This window comes from Tetrao urogallus (assembly GCF_951394365.1).
Source record: "Tetrao urogallus genome assembly, chromosome: 5".
NCBI lineage: Eukaryota > Metazoa > Chordata > Aves > Galliformes > Phasianidae > Tetrao > Tetrao urogallus.
In genome coordinates, this window is record NC_136818.1 from 44,931,483 (window position 1) to 44,940,395 (window position 8,913).

The window sequence follows — 8,913 nt, forward strand, 5'->3', positions numbered from 1 at the left end:
CAGGTACACCACCTTTCTAATACAGCTTTTGTGTCAGTATGGAGAACTATCTCAGCTGATAGGACAGAAAGTACTGTAAGAACAGTGGTGTAGTGATGCAGTCTCTGGCTTCTTTTTTTCCCCAGCACTTCTCTGTGAGCAGAAGAAACAGGTGAATGTAGTCAGTACTGCAAGCATAATACATTTTCACAGCCAAACCAGCAGTGGCTTCAGTCAGGATGAATGAATGAAATGCTCTGTGTGCCTGGATATTGCAAGACATGGTGAACTTTACACTTGCAGACTTCATGAGCCCTCTTCCATGAGCATTAAATACATAAGCTGTAAGCAAGCTAGTGTATTCCTCCTGGAAATTCGTCCTTGTAGATGTTCAGTCTTTCAGTCCCTGCTTCTTCTGATTATTAGAGAGCCCATGTTTTTTTAGAAGTAGGCAAACTAGACCTAATGTTTGAGGCAAAATTTGTCTTTAGCTGCTATGTTTCTGCCCCCATACGCAATGTGATCTGTCATTTTCTCCTATGCCCCTCTGACTCTCTGTATATTCCTCCCTTTATCTCTTCCTCCTACTCTCAGCTTTGCATTTTGTTGTGTGCTGCCTCCTATTCCTGGAACAGTCTCCCAGCTCTGCTGCCAAATCCTCCCTCTCTCTCTCTGCTCTTGCAAACCTATTTCTTCCAGTAATAATTTTTAAGCTGTCTACCTGACTAATTGTCTCTCTGTGCTTTCTTTCCTATATTTGTTGTTCTGGATCATGTTTCTTATTGTGAGATAAGACATACTGCAGGATAAGGAGTATATTTGCCACTATTTTTGGTGCCTTGTTTACATTAGGTCATTATTCAATAATTACTAATAAATTCTCCGTACTATTTGAGTGCAGAATCTTTCACTAATTTATAGTTCAGTTTTCCATATGCTATGAAAGAGCAGCTGTGCTTTATCTTAAGGTAATTGCTAGACTGTGAAAATTAGTGTCTGTATTACAGCATGTAGCATCAGCTAGCCTCTTTGTAGAGTTCAGCTGTGTTTGCCCACTTTCATGAAATGGTGGTAGAAAATACAGGGCTACCAGCAAATCTGGTGTTCAGTAATAGGATGGTCACAGCATGGCTTCACTGTTGGTGGTCATTTTGGAGCGATGACTGTTCCTTTCCCAGCATGGACAAGCTCTTGTAGGCATGCAAGGAGATGTATCTTCTGTTTATAAAGCCCTAGCAAGTCATTGTTTGTATGTAACAAATTTTACCACAAAAACTTTTGCAGAAAAGGAGCCACTGTATTGGTATAACTGTATGTTGATAAGTTATGTTGGTGTATGCAATGGCAATAGGTCACTGGATTTTTTGCGGTGCATTTTCTGGACTGAATGCCTTCTATCAGGCTAGACTAAGAGAACTGGGTTCTCTTTTCTACTGAGCACCTCACCATACAGCATGCAAAGGATACTGATCTTTCTACTGCAAGTAATTTCATTTTTCTGGCAATTCTGTTCTTTTCTGTAGAGCTGAGTGCAAGGCAGTCTGAGCAATTTAAACAAAAAATTGTTGGCATTTCATGTTTTCAATTCAGTTTTTTGAATCAAGATTTATTGAAGGGAAAAATAAAAAAGCACAAGACCTGAAAATATTACTGTTACTTTACACTAGATTTCATGATTAACAGTGTTCTGAGTGCTTTTATTTTCTTAAGTCCCGTTTCTGTTAATATCTGACCTCGTGACTTACTGTTACATGTGAAATGCTAATATTTCCTATATTTAAGCTTATCCTATAGGTACTTACATAAGCTTGCAAAGTGGCATACAAGAATGACTCAGTTAGGTTAGTTATCATGTTAGTTAGCCTGACCCAAAAAGTTAAGCATAAGTTTTTGTATAATCCAAATAAAAAATTGAACTTGGAATCTAAATTTCTTAATGGAAAAAATAATTTATTCGAAACAAAAATAGTCTCCTTTTTAACAGTGAAAAATCAGCCAAGTTTTTACTAGCTTAGTGAATTTTTTGGAAATTTTAATATCTATACATTTTGGGGAAAAGGCTCCAAAGCAGCTATATATATGTATTTACATATATAAAGGATCTGAAACCTATATTTGGGCATCTAATAGTTTTCTGTACCCGGATTCTTTTGTCTTCAGCAGCACTTTATAACTGAGATGTACATTTTACTCAAATTTCTTCAGCTTTCTTGACAAAACTTCAGCTTTATCAAAGGGTTCATTTGATTGCAAACATGGCAGGTTTTGTTCCTGAATTTGTCAGTACAGTTAATTAGGATGTTAATGAGGCCCTGGACTTATTCTGCATGAAGGAATATTCTAAAGATGCAGCTTCAAAGCAGAAAGAAATTCTACTCGTAATCAGTTGACTAATTAAAAATGTAAGAATGCAGCACTTTCTTTAGCAATTAAGTCTATAAAATGGGAGGAAGGTAAAGAACTAGTGACATGTAATTATGTAACAGTAGTTTTAAATGAATTAATACATTTGAGGCGTATGTATTTTGAAATCATGAGTTTTATTTGTCCATAGTGATTGTCTAAAAAGCAAGATTTCTACAAGGAGGAACTGAAAGTATACTGGAGTATTTAAATTCTTGTTTAAAAGTGATAGCAAACGTGGAAATAAGTGCATTGCCTGTGTTTCTGTGATTGTGTAACAATTACAAACACAGATAGCATGAGAGAAAATTAAATAATTCCACCCACATTAGAACAGGGAAGTCTAACAGTAGCCACAACTCCTTATCACCCTGTTTCTCTAGGAAAACTCCCTCCTGCTGTCACTTGCAAACTAAGTGTACGAAGCTCCTGCGGAGTCGTAAGGTCATAAGGACTCCAGTAGTTGCACTGACCCACCTGATCTGGGGTCTCCATCTATCTTCCTCCTCTTGCTTTCCTGCTTTTGGGTGAGGACAGGGAGATTCTATCCCCCTCAGCCCTTGCCATGGGATGGCTGTAGGGAGGTGCAGAACGTGGAGGACCTCCTTAGATTTTAAGGCCCCACTTCCAACCTGTTATCAGGTTCTTCTCCAGGGTGGCATCTGCCTCAGGGCCTTGGATAGATGAACTCGTCTTTGTGGGCATCTGTTAGCCATGACTGATAATGGATCACATATCTTCTTCTCCCTCCTCGTCAAGCTCCATGACTGGATTTACGAGTTAGAGGACGTATTTAATGACTGCCTGGCTTCAGCTAAAGCTCCAGCGACGTTGTCTCAGCAACGCTTGCCAACCCCCAAAGAGTTGGTTCAGAGCAGTGACAGAGATAGTTGCATTCTTAAGCGTGGTTCTTAAGCATGGTGCTCTGTGTAGGAGTCACCTAAAGTCATCTCTGAGAGCCAGGAGCCTGGTACTCCTGAGCAACTAATTTGTGTCAGGTAGTCCCACAGGCAGGTAGCAAAGCTTAGCTACATCTAACAGGGTATTTATGCCCTGTACAGTCACAAATTTCCATTGAAAGGTTTGGGAATCAGGGCTGTGACCTGACTTGTAGACTGGCTGCATTCTTCTACAGAATTTGGAGATTGACCTAAGGCCATGGGTGACAGGAGGAAAGCTTGTGCACAGCCAAATGGACCAGGCCATGTGATGCTGGTGTAAGGCTGGAAATGGCCAGAGCTGACTGCTGGGGAGCAACAAGTGCTGACTGCTGCACCAGGGAATAGGAGATGGGAGCCAAAAAGGATAAGAAGCTGATGTGGGTAGCATCCTCAGCAACAAGGTGCAATCCTGAAGTATGCACACATGACAGCAAGAGGTGATTGTTGACATCAGATTCAACATTGTGTCCAGTGGTCACTGAGTGAGTCTGTAAGGCACCAGGTAGGCCCAAACCCAAGTGAACAAAGCAGAGCACATACAATATAGTTCAGGTCAGGGTCTAAATTTGAGTACAGCTCGCAGGCAGGGAGGGAGGGAGCTGCTGTACAGAGTCAGGGAATATGCCCTCCTTATAAATCTGACAGATTCTGCCCATGTGAATCTTGGCGCAAATACACAAGAACAGGTAAGTACAAGAGCCTTTCCTAATGCTTTATCTTTGGTAAAGCTTACTTACAACATTCTGGAGTTAATTTGGACAAGCTTTCAGCATGAAGGTATTAAAACAGTTGTAGTTGTTCCCTACTGTCATACTTTACTAGATAAAATAGGCTGGAAAGGATTAGCTCCTATGTGTTAACTGACAGGAGGAAGCAATTGAATGTAGATCAGCGTCTTGCTAATTGAGGTGAATTTTTTCAAGTATTAGGAAGTTGAAAGGGAGAATGGCTAGGCTACTTCGTATTGCAAATGAATTTTCATAATATACATTTCTATATTAAGACATTTCAAATCTGAGTTGTCATGTTCTAGCTGCACTTTGACTATATTTCTTCACTGGATTAAGTTACTGATGAGAAGGCAGCAGGGAAGACATTTTGCTTTCAGTAGCAGGGTCCTTTATCTGAATTGCAATAAGCAGGGCACATGAGGGAGTGGAAGTTAGATCCATATCCATATCTCTTGTGGAAGGAACTGCATTTGTTTCCTGTTCTCACAGTTGCACCGAAAATGTTCTGCCATGATAGAGCAAAGTCGTTGATCACTGAGTTGAGAGAAGACTGAAGATGGTGCATTCCCACCATTTGGAGTGACTGACATCTTCATTTCTCCTCTAGGTGGGATTGGAGTGCTCCTAGTGAAGCTGCACTTATTGTAGCTCTCTATTCCCCAGCAATCAAAGGCTGGCATCTCGTATCATTGCCTCTTCTGGAAAAAGCGTTAAGGGCAGAGAGTGTGCAGATGCAGATTGTCAGAAGAGGCACAAAACAGACAGAAAGCAAAGCACCCATTAAAATGGTGTCATTTTTGTGGTAGGCTGATAGCTGGGTCTTAGAACTTGAGTGGAGTATGAAATAAAGAATTAGGGTTGCCCCTTTGGATATCTCTGAGGAAAGTACCTTCTCTGTGAGCAGGTGCATTGCAGGAGCAGAGCAGTTACATCCCCTCAGCTGGTGGAAAGCACAGCCTTCTGTGAGCTCTTGCAGTGCCAGTCTTTCCTTTCAGTTCCAGCGAATGTGTGCTGCTGGCAAGCTGCGTACTGTTTGCGTTAAGTAGGTAATAACTGTTGAAGGCTGAAGTTTTTTGTGGTTTTTTTTTTTTTTTTTTTTAATTTATTCAGATCTGCATTTTGTTGCTCTTGCAGGAGGTGTGAAGTTGCACACCTGTCTGGGGATAATTAAAAGAAAAAAGTAATTACTGCTTCATTGCACAGGTCTTCTATCAGTCTGACAGCTGGCCAGCTGGCAGCTTTCCTCCTTACCACAGGTCTGTACCAGAATAGGCCTGTCCCTGCATGGGGACTCATCTAAGCAGAGCACAGCATTGCCTGGAGGCTCTGAGTGTGTCTGCAGGAGCAGAGTAGGCACCATTGGTGTTTCTTGCCTCTTTGATCTCAGTTTGGAATTCTGTGGGCAGTGTCTCACTGCAGGATTTGACTGGCAGTGGGTGCTAGCTGATACACATGTCCAGAGCCCAGACATGAGCTTGATTGGCAATTACATTACAATGTGGCTGTAACTTCCAAAGTATTTTTTTAATCCAGTATGTGGAATACAGCCACCCCCATTTTTCTGAAGGCTCACCATTTTCTGCTGACATTATTGGATTCTTCATATTCACAAGAGAGCTGAGCAGTGCCTGCAGGCCTGACATATGGGTAATCACTACAGCCAAGGGAGAGGTTGCGGTGTCCCAGGAGGAGCCAGGCAAGGGAGGAATTCTGTGTCATGATGACAACATTAAAATGGAATGGGTTGGAAAATGGATCAAATTCTGTCTCTGATTCCTTTGTAACTCAGTTACTGCAATCCCTCTCGTGCCCAAAGCACCTTCCTGTCTTTCATCTTCCTTGTGCCTTGGCATGAGTGTGTTAGCAGCTCCCAGAAAATATATGGATATTCTTGTCTCTGGTTTTGGATGAGTACTGGGTTTTTGTACCCATCTCCACAATAATTCAGAGTGCTGGAAATATCTGGAGATCAGATATTGAAACCACACAATTCTGATTATTATCTTGCTTTCACATCACATCAGTTGCCATGTGGTTTAGCAGCTGATAATTCTTTAAATGGTTTGTGTTTCACATTAGCACTGTATATCAGTAGGAAACAGAGCTTCTAAGTTTTATAAAGGGTTTGTCTTAATGCTGGTGATTTGCGAGGTAGCTGATGATGGACCTGATACTCTCTGATGTAGCAATGCTTTCCTGGTAGGACGGGAGCTCACTGAGCCTGTGTCAGTGCACCAGAAAATAGTACATCCTTCCTGTGCTTTCAGACTGCCTCCTCCTGCAGTTTGCGCTCAGGCAGTGCTGGTAAGCTGGCAGTAAGAGAGTTTGGAGCAAACCTTAACTTACCTCTAAACTTGAAGTTTTTATGGTGATGAATTCCAAGGAGTTCGATCTCAAAAGAGGAGCCAGGTATTTTCTTTTCTTTCGAGAGGGATTAATTTTCAGTGTGGTGAGTGGTGTTTTGTTTGTTTACTTTGGTGTAGATTTTTCAGAGCTTTGTATTTTGAGTTGTGAGTGGTTTCTGACATCTCTCTTACCTTTCAATATAAATTTTGCTGGGTATTTTTGTTGTTTTTTTTTTTTAACTTTTTTTTTTCTTTGAACCTTAACTAGCTAATGTGGTCCCCAAAGAGCTTAACGCATGCTGTGCCAGCTGGCATGCCCTCTGGCTGTGAAGCCTTGTTAAAGAGATCAGAGCTGACAGATTCTTGAGCAGCAATCTGATACAGGCCTTTTTAAAATTTTTTTTTATTTTTTTGATTTTTTGAGCTCACCCATGTAACAAATGGGGGCTTGTTTTGTAGCTTCGCTAGAGGCTTGAATGGAGTCATTGTTATCAAAACACTGCTGTGATTCACAAGTGCCCAGAAAGGGGCTTCCTCTCCCTCTTGCCCCTCAGTTGGGCACTGCAGGTGTGGTAGCCCAGCTTAAAACTCCAGTTTTGTCCTTATTCTACAGAATAATCCAGCTGCCTTGTGATTTTCATATTTAAACTGATACCCAGGAAATTTGAAGCTACAGCTCTTTGCAAAACACTAAAAACGAATTGGGAGAGGTGAGTGAGAGAACCAGAGAAGGTGCTCTTGACGTTGACACTTTGGGGCTAGAATCATAAAAGTAATGTATTACATTGCCAGGCTTTGGCACAGATCAGTACACTCCGTGTTCTTACTGTTACACTGGTGCTTAGATTATGAGTTCCACCAGAAGGCACTTGCTTGGAAGTTTCTGCAGGTGATACACAGACTATTGAGTTTTTAAGTCCCTCTTCAGATTATTTTTGCCTGTAAAAACGCCATTTTGTTTAACGCATGAAGATCGTGGACATATCAGGGAATCCCAGATAGTCTAATTATTCTATTTCATCTAAAGGGATCAAAAACCGAAAGGATGTGAGCTGTTTGGGAAGACACTGACTTGCAATTCTCAGTCTTCTCAGTTAAAATTGAGAATGTAGGACCCAGAGTGGAGTGTTTTGTACGGATTTATGGTGCAGGATTGGAATGAAGGCTGCTTTACTTCACAACTGATGTGCCTGGAGCTGTTTATTTGGCGTGTCTTGTATGGAATTCACCTCATAAAAAGATGCGGTATTTATTATGTGGTTCTCTCTAACCTGTGTCTGCTTTGCTGAATTCTGCCTCTCTCTGCCACTGCCTCTGCAGTGAAAACATGTCCCAGGAGCTCTAGTGCCAGGTAAGGATAGTAACATCAGTGCCTTGTATGCAGAGGCAGTGGGGTGGGCAGGGCTTGATGTGGTGGTCCAAAGGCTGTTCCCCCATTTGCTTCTGACAGGTGGCATGTGTTTTTGATACTGAGTTGCCACACTGGCACTCCTTATTGACTCAAACTGGAATTACGAGCTATATTTATATTCTGCAATTCTATGCAGAGGATCATGTGTTTTCATTTCAGTAACATACACCAAAAAAAAAGAAGAAAAAAAAAGAAAAAAAAAGAAAAAAAAATCCATTTGAATTCCATTTGTGTATTTTTTGTTATTCCTTCCTTGGTAATTTCTCCTCCTCTTGTCCTTTTTCCAGTAAGAATTTAACAGTATATAGAGGCAGAACAGAAAGATGATCGATTGTCTGCCTTGAAGCAAGTGCAGCTTATTGTCAGTAGCTGAGCTGGGCTTCCAAAGCCAGCTCTGTCATGAGAGAGGGCCATTTGGGCATGCAGGCTCCATCCAGTTGGAGTCTGGAAAAAAAAAGAGTGTGTTGTTTTTTTTTAATCTTGATTCATCTGCTGCCTTGCAGTGTGACCTTGAACAAGATTTGCTGTATCAGGTTCTCCAACAGAATGTGGAGTGCAATATACTTTATATTTACAGACTGGTTCACAAGGGCTGGGCTTTGTTGTGCACTGAACAAGCCAAACTACTCTCCTGAGCTTACAGCATAGAAGTTGTTTTGGATGATAGTTAATGATCATTATAAGGCTTTTATGAAGAGCACTCTATTTTCCATTCACTGTTACAAAATTATCAACATTATATCTTTTTGTATAAAATCTGCTTTTTTAAAAAAAATCTCTACTTCAAACAACACCAGCAGTGTGGAAAAGAAGCCTGGTGGGAATCTTTGAAGTGGACTTCTGGCCTCATCTATGTGCTGATCTTTTCCCTGACTCAGAAGGATTTTTTTTGTTCAGTAATACACATTACAAAATAAGCATCTGTCTCACAAGTGGTTTCTTTTCTGGTGGAGATGGTTGTTAAAACCCTCACTTATGATATAAAAACCCTTATGTCTGTCTTAAGCTCATGCAAAATCTTCTAATGTTATTTATCAGATGATAACAACAGGCTTAAGAATGGGAGGAATGTAGGGATGATGAACTGTTTTGTTAGTACTTTT